This window comes from Coffea arabica, chromosome 2c, assembly GCF_036785885.1.
Source record: "Coffea arabica cultivar ET-39 chromosome 2c, Coffea Arabica ET-39 HiFi, whole genome shotgun sequence".
Classification (NCBI taxonomy): domain Eukaryota; kingdom Viridiplantae; phylum Streptophyta; class Magnoliopsida; order Gentianales; family Rubiaceae; genus Coffea; species Coffea arabica.
Genome location: NC_092312.1, coordinates 2376772 through 2389587, shown reverse-complemented (window position 1 = coordinate 2389587; position 12816 = coordinate 2376772).

The following is a 12816-nucleotide window of genomic DNA, read 5'->3' as shown; positions in this document are numbered from 1 at the left end:
GTGTGAATTAGTTAAATCCCAGGTGGCAAAACCAACATGGACGCGTGGTCAACGCCACCCACTTGTCTCGTGTGTTGGAGGTTATTGATTGTATTTGCGTGGATTTTCCTGGGACTTCCCAGCCGACTAGAGAGTACAGACAAAATAGAAGTGCTGGGGGGACGGTTGTGATTTTGCTTCTGCGGGCCTCCATCCGCGTTTGCATTGGATTAAAAAATTAATTTTTTGTTATGAAACAATTAAAAGTATGAATGTTCCTTTATATTTTCAAGAAAATTAATTCTTGATTTTATGACTACATTATATATAGAAGTTATAATCCATAAATCTATTCATGTAGTGGAGAAATCGCTTCATAAGTTTCTTCATAGTATTGTAGTAGTGGGTGTTTAATTGGATTTATGTATTTTTGATCTTGTAGTACCTATATATAGAGGTACATTAACACCCTTGGAAGTACTTTTGTATTTTGTTGGAATACAAGAATATCATTCTTCATTGCTCTACTTTTCCTCTAATATCTTTATTCATACTATAGTAGTCTATTAGTTTTACAACACGTTACCAGTACGAGTTTCTACTTTTGAGCAAAAGGTGAAAACGGATCCTCTACCTTGAGTAAAAGTGAAACAAAAGATTCTGCCCGTATTTTTTTCGGTAATTTCTGTCTACTTATTGAGATAAATTTTTGACACATAAATTTATTTCAATTCTTATGGCTAACATTTGAATGATCGAAAAATACAAGTACCTATTGCTGAACAATTACTAAACACAAATATATATTGGTTGACATCTTTGAGGTAATATTTCTCCTTTTAATTCTACTTATTTATCTTTAAAATTATTTGTTATAAATACTTATATTCTGATGCATTGAGTTTTAGAAATGTTATTATAGAAAATCAATTATATTTGAGAATCTACTCGTCCTTCGAAATACTTAAAGAAAAAGATTCGACTACCTGAAGATGATCGTTCTTTAACGAAAATATTTGGCCACTAGAAGATGGTCATTATTTCAAAAGCCTGGTATGATAAATTTACCTATGGCTACAAGAACATAATTCTGCAATTTTCAGAATTATTTCTCAGTTGAAATTGTGTCGAGAAAATTTTACTCATAAAATATATTGAAAATAATATTCTCCACAATTGATTTCTCTAATATGCTCCTGTAGTAGCAATATTAAAAGAAATTTTGAGAAGTTTTTTGTACTTATTACATGCTAATTCTAGTCCATTCCTAGAAGTGAATATGACTAAATTTCAATTTTTAGTTATGGTTGCTGCCATGACTATGATTTTGGTAAATATATATTTTACCATGATAAAAGAAAAAATTACCACTTGAAGTGGGATAATATTGATGAGGACAAGAAAATAAGAATCCTGAAGATAAATGTCCCGAAGTACATTTAACGAATCAAAATTATAATCGCATCTTCACATGACCAATTTCTTTAAACACCCTGAATGTGTATGATGCTTGATTTAATTTATGATAGTAATTAGTTTTTCATCCTGAAGAAAAAATGGATGTTAAACATTTGGGATCAAAGAATTATGGTGATAATATTTGTCCCATAAGAATTATGGTGATAATGATATGTGTCTCATTAATAAGTGCTACTATATAAATTATATTCCAATGAAAGAGACAAACACAATAAGTGGTAGTGTTTAACTGATTGAAAGCTCCAGAAGAGCACTGATATATTTCTCCCTGTAGGAGAAAAGTTTATGATAAATGAAACACTACTTTTTATCATGTTTCGAAGAATTTATTGAATTTGAATATCCATCGAAACGGATATCAAATTGAGATATTAAATGAGATAATGATAGAGATCATGTTTAGAAATCAAGTGAGATAAAGGTTAATTATATCATAATAACCATTTGAGAGAGAAATGGATATCGATATAGTTGTCTTCATTCTCATTTGATTTATAATTATCACCTGCAGTAAATCAGAAATTTACTGATCCCAATGGATATATGATTTGGCAAAAGTGAGAATATTTGAGAGCCTACAAGTATTTATATATACTGCCTTTATATTATATATGACTCCAAAAGAAATTTAAAATTTATGTTGGGTATGAATCATCTTTTATGATTAAATATTATAAAATATTGATGGGTGATCTATTGAATGATTTATTTATTCCGATGAATTACGATTTCCGACATTAGGGGGAGAAAAAATCAACCGAAAGGAAATTGCCTGAAAATTTGAATTTCCTCGATTCTCATACAAAATAATATGAACTACAAATTCAAGAAATTCTTCATTTGTAGAAAGTTATATTTATCGACTCCAGAAGAGTCATTAAATCAACTATTCCTGCAGGAAATATTCTAATTAAAATTAATGTCCCTGAAGGACATGCACAAGTGCTACAAATAAATTTAAGGCCGGCTTACCTAAATAAGGTATAAATTGATTTCAAATATATCCGGAGATTAAATAAATGTTATGACAAAATTCAACCTCTTGAAAAGGTCGCTCCTGAAGAGCCAACTTCTGAAGAGAATGAAATCATAGAAAATTTAATTGGAGTCTAATAAAATGTAACACTTGATATTATAGAAGTTGATGAGAATCATGAATCTAGATCGGTTGATGAATGTCGGTATAGAAATGATTGTTCAAAGTGGAAAGATATGATCCAATCTGAATTGAATTTATTAGTTAAAAGAAAAGTTTTTGGACCTGTAATCCAAACACTTGAAGGTGTAAAGTCAGTCGGATATAAATGAATATTTGTGATAAAATGAAATTGTGAGATATAAACAAGACTTGTAGCTCAAGGATTTTCACAAAAGTCTGGATTTAATTATAATGAAACGTATTCACCTGTAGTGGATGCTATCACATTTAGATATCTTGTGAGTTTTGCAGTACATGAAAAATTAGATATGCGTCTAATGGACGCCGTTACTGCATATTTATATGGGAATCTTGAAAATGATATTTATATGAGAATTCCCGAAAGATTCAATATGCCTGAAGCATGCAAATCAAAATTTAAAAATATTTATTCTATTAAATTACAAAGGTCTCTGTATGGGTTCAAACAATTTGGACGTATGTGGTATAACCGCTTCAATGAATGTCTGACCAAAGAAGGTTATACCAATGATCCAATATGTTCATGTGTTTTTATCAAGAAAAATGGATCAAATTTTGTGATAATTGCGGTATATGTTGATGATCTAAATTTGATTGGAACTCCTGAAGAGATTCAAAATAGTGTTGAATATTTGAAAAAGGATTTTGAGATCAAGAATTTTGGAAAAACAAAATTCTACCTTGATTTACAAATTGAGCATTTGAAAAGTGAAATTTTTATCCACCAAACTGCATATACTTGGAAGGTATTAAAGCGGTTTTATATGGATAAGGCACATATATTAAGTACTCCAATGATCGTCAGATCATTAGATCCTAATAAATATCTTTTTAGATCGCGAAAGAAATATGAAGAGATACTTGGTGCTGAAATACCATATCTTAGTGCAATTTGTGAAGAATATTGGAATACAACGATTAAAAGATCTCAAATAATGTTTGCATCAGGGGAAGAAATTAATACACAAGAATAGTGTACTCTTTTTCCTTCACTGGAGTTTTTGTCTTGATGGGTTTTTGCCTCGTAAGATTTTAACGAGGCATATTCTTTGTGTAATGGACATCCAAGGGGGAGTGTTATGAAACAATTAAAAGTATGGATGTCCCTTTGTATTCCCAAGAGAATTAATTCTTGATTTTATGGCTACATTATGTATAGAAGTTACAATCCATAAATTTATTCATGTAGTGGAGAAACCATTTCATAAGTTTCTTCATATTATTGTAGTAGTGGGTGTTTAATTGAATTTATGTACCTTTGATCTTGTAGTACCTATATGTAGAGGTACATTGATACCCTTTGGAAGTACTTTTGTATTTTGTTGGAATACAAGAATATCATTCTCCATTACTCTACTTTTCCTCTAATATCTCTATTCATACTATAGTAGTTTATTAGTTTTACAACATTTTTTATATTGTCATTTGACATGATAATTAATTTGAGTCTTAAATTTTAAATTAAATTCTAAATTTTGTATATATGACATGTATACCAACAAGGTTTTGATGGAGACGAGCTACTTGCCTACAAGTAGAACAGAGAACAAAATAGGGTCAGGGCTTATCACAAACTTGCGGAATGAGCTTCGATACCCAAGTCAATAGACGAGATAGAGATGTAGGTTCGAGAAATGAGAGTAAGATTGTTCGATTGCCTCATGACGTAGAAAATGGAGTGTAATTTATAGTCCTCAGATTGTTTATGAGCAAGCAAGCCATCTTAATGATATTAGGAGAATCCATATGTCGACTCTACTGTAGATTGATTTTTTAACGTTGTAACATCAAACAACGCTAGTTACATCAATCAGCATTGTGGGATCCGGACTTAGTCTCGACTAGCATCCAAGATAGATTCGACTCATCCACATAAGAGTTGGATCCAAGGCATTCCTAAGAGACATGATATAACTAATACGTGGTGTCGAACTACTATACCTATGAATGTCAACCATAAGCTCTACTCCTAATGGTTCTCAGCTTTCATATTAGTATAAATACTCAATTTTCCTCGACTATTGATGTAACTGAATTTTTGCTTACTTTTAAGCAAAACTATATTACACTTTGAGAATTAACTTAAGTATCAAAGTGACACTGGGAGGAAAAGCCCCATCTCTCCGTATTTCCTTTTGTGGTCACAGGACTTTGGACCCCCATTGTCGAGATATCGGCTTGGCGAAGTTCTTGGTCGCATAATTAACACCTTCTGTGGAAAAAATAATTTTCAAACACTGGCCTTATGCAATGACTCCTACTACTCGCATCGACTGTTCTAAACCTTCCCACTCCCTGACATCTTCTTGCAATAATCAAGAGAAAATTTAGGAGGGGCCTCATGAGAGAAGGGAAAGGGTAGTAGCCCGAATAATGAGGTTTGTTCGCCATAATATGCATTTCTTTGAAGAATTGGTAGGCAAGTGAAAAAGAAAAACAAAGCCAATAAAACCTCCCGGAGATTGAAGACCCGGAATTAGGACAACTCTTTTTCTGAGAGTAAGTCCAAGTAAGAAAGAGAAACCTCGCACTATGTAAAAAGATCAACCATTAAAGGCGACCTCGATCGCTTGAGTACTATCCCAAAGTTTTTCCAGGCTAAGGAATAGGTCTGATGGTTTACGATTCATCTGTGGCCCCACTGGCAATGTGCTAAAAGAGTTCTCTTTTACTTAAGAAATAGATAAGTATATCCTACCCCCTAACTTCAAAGTTTTCACTTGACCATGTATGATAGCTTGAGAAATCTTGAGGGCCATGTATAAGCCTTCACCATGGCATTACGCTTATATAGCGTTTTCGATCCTGTGATGTGTCAAGTCTTTCCTTTGATTTTACAAGGTAATGCTCGAAAGTAGTTTGGCCAACTTATGTCGGGATCAATAGATCTTTTTGCCGAACTGACGAAAAATTTCTTCTTTAAATTTGCTTCATTTAAGCTGATCTTTAAGGGTGGTTATTTCGACTCGACCCGACTCAAATTATGGGCCGACCTTCCATGGGCTCGAGTAGCCTCGGCTCATCGTCTCATCTATGCGGCCGAGGTTGGTCTCCCAACAGTGGCATTACCTCGACTTAGCCAATGTCCACGTTTTGATGCCTGACATCCTTATGAGAAAGTTGACTTATACATGATAGGTTGACAAGGCATTGACATGACATGACTACTGCTGCGTCCTGTCTATTAAAATTAGACATGTCTCAGATGGTGTCAGGTCATTGGGGATTGAAACTCATCATCGTTCACACCAACTTGTCTCCTATAAATACCCCTCCTCCTATCAAGGAAAGGGAATACAAAACTAAGAGTAAGAAATCTATACTATCTGAAGGTACTCATATATCTGAGTCACGTTGTCTTTAAATATAAACATGTATCCGAACTGACTTTATCGTCGGAGATAGATCGAGGGATAAAGCCCCGTTTAAAGTGAATTTCACAGGTGGACTCCTTCAACCCGGCACCCCATTGCCGAGAAAATCACCTCATCTAGTTACCTTAGGTTGTCCTAGAAAAATCTCGTGGTAGGCATTTTCAACCCGACTTCTAATTGATCTGTGTAAACAGCTATTCTCACCTTAGGGGGCAGTTCGGCCGACTGGTCAGCCCTGAGGGGATAAATGCTGTAACCCTGTCGGAAACGATACCTCCGTATCATGGCATTCGTTTTGGCCAAGCCAACTGTACTTCTGAAAAGAGGCAATTGGCCGAAATCTATCCTGGTGAGATCCGACCGGGCCGCTGGCTCCATCACTCCCTCATCATGTAATATTTTGGATTCGAGACCGTCATTATATTGGGTCTCAAATTCCTCTTCGCCAGCATATTGGGACATCCCGGCCTCTTGAGATATCTCAGCTGTCTCCTCCCCAGGACTATATGAGGTACTTTTGTCCTCTTTGAACAGGTCGGGCCTCTTCGCTCTTCCGAAATCTGGTCTCACCGTCTCCTTATGCGTGCGAGCTACTCGGACCATATTTAAAAAAGAAAACAAACTTACTTTTTTCTGAGGCAAATTTGATGTCGGCTACTACGAATTAGTCTCGGTTGATTGCTCTTATCTAACTACCGTAACTTTCTATCACCGTAAATAAATGGTGAAAGAATTCTCTGTTTATAAGGGCAAAAAAAAATGAATGGGCGGCAGTTTTAAATTTCAAAAGATGTGCCTCCTCTTTCTCCATTAATGCTCGACTGTTCATCTGACAACCGTTCCGTGCTTCTCTCCACATTCTAACACCATGTCATTCAGTCTAATAATCGTCCCATCATCCCACGTCTTGCTGCCCAACGTGTCCACATTTGGCGTCTCATTATTTTAGAATATGCCACGTTCTACAGTTACTCCATAACAGAGTCTCAGGTCAGGAAACAGGATGAACTTTCCATTCCCGAGACTTGAGGGGCTTATTAAAAGCGGTCATTTCGACTCGACCCGACTCAAACCATGGGACGACTTTCTATGGGTTCAAGCAGCCTCGTCTCATAGTCTCTTCTATGTAGCTGAGATTGGTATCCCAACAGCAGTATTACCTCAACTCGACCACTGTCCATGTATTGGTGCTTGACATTTTTCTGAAAGACTGATTTATACATAACAGGTTGACAAGGTATTGGCACGACATGACCACTGCTGCGTCTTGTCCATTGGGATCAAACATGTCCCAGACGGTGTCAAACCCTTTGGAATTGAAACCCATCATTTTTTCCACCAACTTGTCTCCTATAAATACCCCTCCTTCTATCAAGGAAAGAGGGATACAAAACTAAGAGTAAGAAATCTATACTATCAGAAGGTACTCTCATATCCAAATCACGTTGTCTTTAAATATAAATATGTATCCAAATTGACTTGATGGTCGGAGATAGACCGGGGGATAAAGCCCCGTCTAGAGTAAATTTGACAGGTGGGTTCCTTCAGCCTAACACCCCATTGCCCAGAAAGTCACCTCATACAGTTAGCGGGGCTTGACCGAACGGGAATCACCTCTTCAATCTCTAAGACCTCATCCTATAAGCTTTGCTGCCAATGACTCATAGTTTTCTTATACTAGTGTAAATACTCCATTTTCCTCCCTTATTGAGGTAACTGAATTCTTGCTTACTCTTAAGTCGAATGGTTTCATATTTCATAAACAACTTGGGCATCAAAGTGACATCAGGGGAAAAGCCCTGTCGCTTCATGTATTCTTTTTGTTGGAATTATAGGACTTCGAACCCGTGTTGTCGAGATACCAATTCAGCGAATTATAGGACTTTGAACTCGCATGGTTGAGATATCTATTCAGCAATCAGAGGATTTTGTCGAGCTCCTATCTATTGAATATCCATATCAGGAAGAAATCTTTATTGAGATAATATTTCGAGTCCTTACAACATGCATTGTTAGTATATACATTGTACGAACGAATAATCCCTTCATTTTTTTAATTTGATGGATAGATGTAGAAAACAAATCTTTTTTTTTTTTTGCTTATTCTTCATCTATAACTGGGCAAAGAAAAACTTTAATTGATGATCGAAAGGAAAAATGATAAACTTGCCAGTAATAGCATGACTATGACATAGGGAAGGACTATAATAATCTATCTTGAACGTGAGGACGGTCATTTCGGTTCTTCCTCAATAAAGACCACTTCGGCTTCACGTCAACCTAAGACCGCCTTAGGGATCAGAACCCCCGGCGTGTGGGACTTCGTGGGGTTCACTTCGGAACGGCTCCCACCAACAAGCCGTCGTGGAGGACGCGTCCCTCAACCTGTAAACACTCCTGACAGGTGATGGGACAGCTGGGTTTAGGTACAGTCTGACACCTGCAGGAGGTTAGACTGCTGATGGGACATGCTGCCACTGCCAATCTGTCAATCACAGCTGACAGCCTCAGGCTATCATTTCCAAGGAGACGGGATGCTATCGTACCTCCTTCCCATCATATAAATACCCTTAAGTCCTAAAGCAGGGGTAAGCTCTCGCTATCTATCTGGTTGAATTAATTTCTAATTGGGACGTACTAACTAGAACGTTGAAGAAGAACCAGGGGAGCTAGTCCCGCCGTTCTTGTTTGAGCAGGTGATTCCCCAAGAAAGTGTCCACATTACCGAGGTTCACTCCAGCAATCTTAACCAAGTCAGGTCTGTCAAAAATCACCTCTTCAGAACGCATCATGACTTATGAAACATTTGGATTTGCGATTTTTTGCAAAAATTTTTTTATGTTAATATATTTTTCAATCATCTTTTTATTTTATACATATTAAATTATTATAATATATTTTTTCTAAAAAAATTTTTAAAAATGACAATTCAAACTGTCCTTATTTAATTGCATGATTTGAGTGACTCGAAGTACAGTATAGCTGGGCTGTTAACAAGGGGCACGGACGGTTGCAGATGCAACCGTTCCGGACGGTTTTGGCCATTTTTAATTGCGCGTAACTTTTTTGTACATTCGCGTAACTTTTTTTGCACATCACGTAACTTTAGAGCAAATTTTTATGGGGCCCACATATGACGTGGAAATCGAGTTATAACTTGTAATTTCAGCCGCACAAATTTTTTAGGCCAGATCATGACCATTAACAGTTCAGGGACGCCGCATTTCCGTGCTTGACGAAGTGTTTGAATTGACATTGTGCAGTCATTTCACCTGAAACTTGGCAAAACTCGTAGAAACGTCTTTTGGTAGGATTTTTTTTCTTTAGTTAACGAGATGAGATATTTTAAGCCTTCGACGCTTCTTTTTTTCTCAAGATAAGTGAAAGGATTGGGACTTGAGAGTGAACAACCTTCACTTGTACTTTCTCTTCCAAGTTTAATAATCCATTTCGTTGAATAAAGAGCATGACGGTGTTTTTGGCGGCGGTGGCGTCAAAGTGCAACATGGCTGGCGTGGATAAACGCGTTTGATTCTCGTGAAGCGAAGACCAAGTTGGATTTGGTCTCTGGCTCTCAGCTTTACAACAAATTGCAAGTCGTATGTGCTTGCGTGTGTAGTTAGTGGGCGATTGAGGAGTGGTGTATAATTTGCCACAGATCTTCACCTGAACCTTCAGGAAATGACAGTTGCGTTGCAAAGACTAAAAGCACCTCTAGGCATTGGCACCGGGTTATTGGGCTTTGGCCTTCCATCAAAGAAATTTTACAATTGTAACCCAGAGCAGTTCTGGCCCAACTTTCAATACCGGTCTCTCCTAACCTAAAATTTTCATTTAATCTTCCCTAGACCCATACTATGAACTTTCACTAAAGAGTAGCCCAAATTGAACTTTTCTTTTCAGCCCAAATTTGAACTTGTCCTGGACTGCTACAAATAAAGGGATGGGGTAAAATCACCTGAATGATTTCTCACATTTCTGGAAAGTCTCTTTTTGGTCCCGCACGTACGAATAGGGCAAAATCATTTCTGACATATTCAAGGTGCAATTATCCTATTTCCGGCCACAATTCGGTGAACAAAACGCGCAGTTCCAACTCACGTGCCTTCAAATATAGGAGAAAAACAAACAAAAAAAAAAATTTGTAGTGGACACTACAATGGATCAATAACCTTTCATAACTTATCGTTGTAATAATATAATTTGTTGTACAAGGATTGGGAATTATGAAGTAAAATATTTTTAAGATAAATGATTCTGTATCTAAATAGAAAAACTATGGTAAGAATCTAATCGAAGTTTAACATGTAATCCTAAAACCAAAAGTGAGAAAAAAAAAATATTCGATACGTTGACTCCATTTAGATTGTATTTTATAAAAAGAAAAAAAAAGAAAAAAGTATTATGGTACTTTTAAAATATGATGTATGTCACATAATTTTTTTAAAAGAAATTTTCAATGAAAATTTTCTATTCCCATCAGAAATTTATAAAAGTAGGTTTATCTTGGTATTATCCTTTATTATATGAGAGCAATTGCCCCTACTGACCTATCAATTTTTGCCTGGCCCCGGTGGATGGAGAATATTGTCCTCGCTATTCTTCAATGAGATATTTAGTTCCTTTTTTTTAAAAAAAGATATTTAATTAATGTTATTCTTTTTTTTTATCACTTTGTCCACGCCAAATAAATTGATTAAAAATAAAAAAGAAATCCATTTCACCTCTCAGGGTTAAATAATAACCAACCAACGAGGTGTCAATTTTATGCTTATTTTTTATTCTCCTTCTTAAACAGAAATCTATTCGAAAAGTTATCCTCATTTTTTTTTCTTCTACGCCTCGAAATTCACCAAAATTGCTTGCTTTCTTGTTATTTCACCTTCACAAAAAGAGAAAATATATTGTGAATTTGATAGGAAAAGTGACAAAATCATCTACTAGGGATTTAGAATTTGAATGTGGGACAATTTAACATGCTAAATTTGTTCCTACTGAATTTTTTTTCCTAACTCAACCCCTATCCCAAAATCTACCTCATTTCACTAGATACATGTGTCTACAAGGATTTCCATGGACATGTTAACGGATGTATATGTCCGTTACTCTCACAACATACGTATGATAATATTAACATTGTAAACTGTTAAAAGGCAAACGATATTAGCACTAAAAAAAACTGTAAATTATTCCAGAAGACAAAATTTCCTTTTTATACATTTACCGGTAGGTTTTCCTATTTTGTGTTTTCAATTTGTTCAATTTTTTTCGTACTCTTAATAATTCTAAGATTTTTGTACTATTACTCAATAAAGAATTTTCTTAATAGCGATGATTATATGCATACTGTGTAAGTCTGGATTATTTAGTAGTTCTGAGTAAAATACTACCCTTTATTTGCGAAATTCTTGTGGCTTCATAAGAAGATGAAAGAAAAATACTACCCTTTATGGTATGGAGTTGTTTATAAGATAAACTCTAATTATAATTTACAATGCACTAAAAGTAATTTGATTATGGCATTTAAATGTTCCTAAAGTCTAGGTTATAGGTCTTCCTTTCATTTTCAACAATAATCAATAATGAACAAGGATGCACTGGGCCTTTGGTCCAATGGTCATCCCAAGCCTTCTTAGATTTGATGGTGTGGAAGGTCAGGAGTTCGAACCTTATTTCTCATAAAATGGGTTCGAATCTTGTTTCCCACAAAATTTGTCACAATGTGTGACGGTCTTTATTGACAAGTTTCGATGGAGTTTTTACTCACATCTCGCACAAAGATGGAGTGCTTCATCTTTTAATTTTTTTTTAAACGTCGATGTCTTCAGTAGTGTTACAAATGGTAAAGTAGTACTAAACTACTACTCTCTCCGTCCCATTTGATAGTCATGGTTCATTTTTCACACAATTTAATAAAAAGTAGTTAATTTTGTTAAAACAATCAATTTAAGTAACTATTTTTCTAAAATACCTTCACATTAATTAGAGTATAACTTTACAGGAACTTGAATTGATGGTAAAAAAAGAATCAACTCTCACTAAATAAGATAGGTTTATAGTAACAACAATTTACATTGAATAAGGGTAATTTAGAAAAATTAAAATATAATTATATTTTTCAATTGATTATTAAACTGTAATTTGAAACAGATAAAAAAGGAAATTAGGACTATTAAAATGGGACGGAATGAGTAATATAATATGGCTGCGTCTTGCTGGGTGCATGATTAGCGCCGAAATCATCTCCTCCCCAGTTACCGTGTATTCAGATGTCAGATGTCCCCGAAGGGACCAGCTGCCGCGTGTGGAGACAGGCTGATGAAATTACCTCCTTTTTTGTCGAAAGATTTTACAGCTGAAAGATTAGTGGTGAAGGAAGAGCAATCAACGCTGAGAGAAAAAAGAACGGTTGTCTTGAGACATCGAAAGAATAGAAAATGCTTTGCAGGAGGAGACAAACGATTTTGAGTTTGCCAATAGGCACCTCAATTTTGATAAAGTTGTCACGCGAGTGAGGAAGGGAAATTATAACCGTGACAGCAAAGATCGAGTGTGTTTCGATAGAGTATTATTTAAAATAATTATAGTAATAATTTTTGTAATGTAAATTTTGTGAAATAAAAGATATTTAATTATATAAAAAATAAATTAATAAATATGTTTATAATTCAAGTGAAATATTATAATCGTATTTGAATTAAAATTGACAAATATCCTAATTTTAAAAGAAAAGAGTTCAAATTTTGACGGTTTAACGTTTCTTATGCAACATCAGGGGTCAAAATTTAGAATCAGCTTACATGA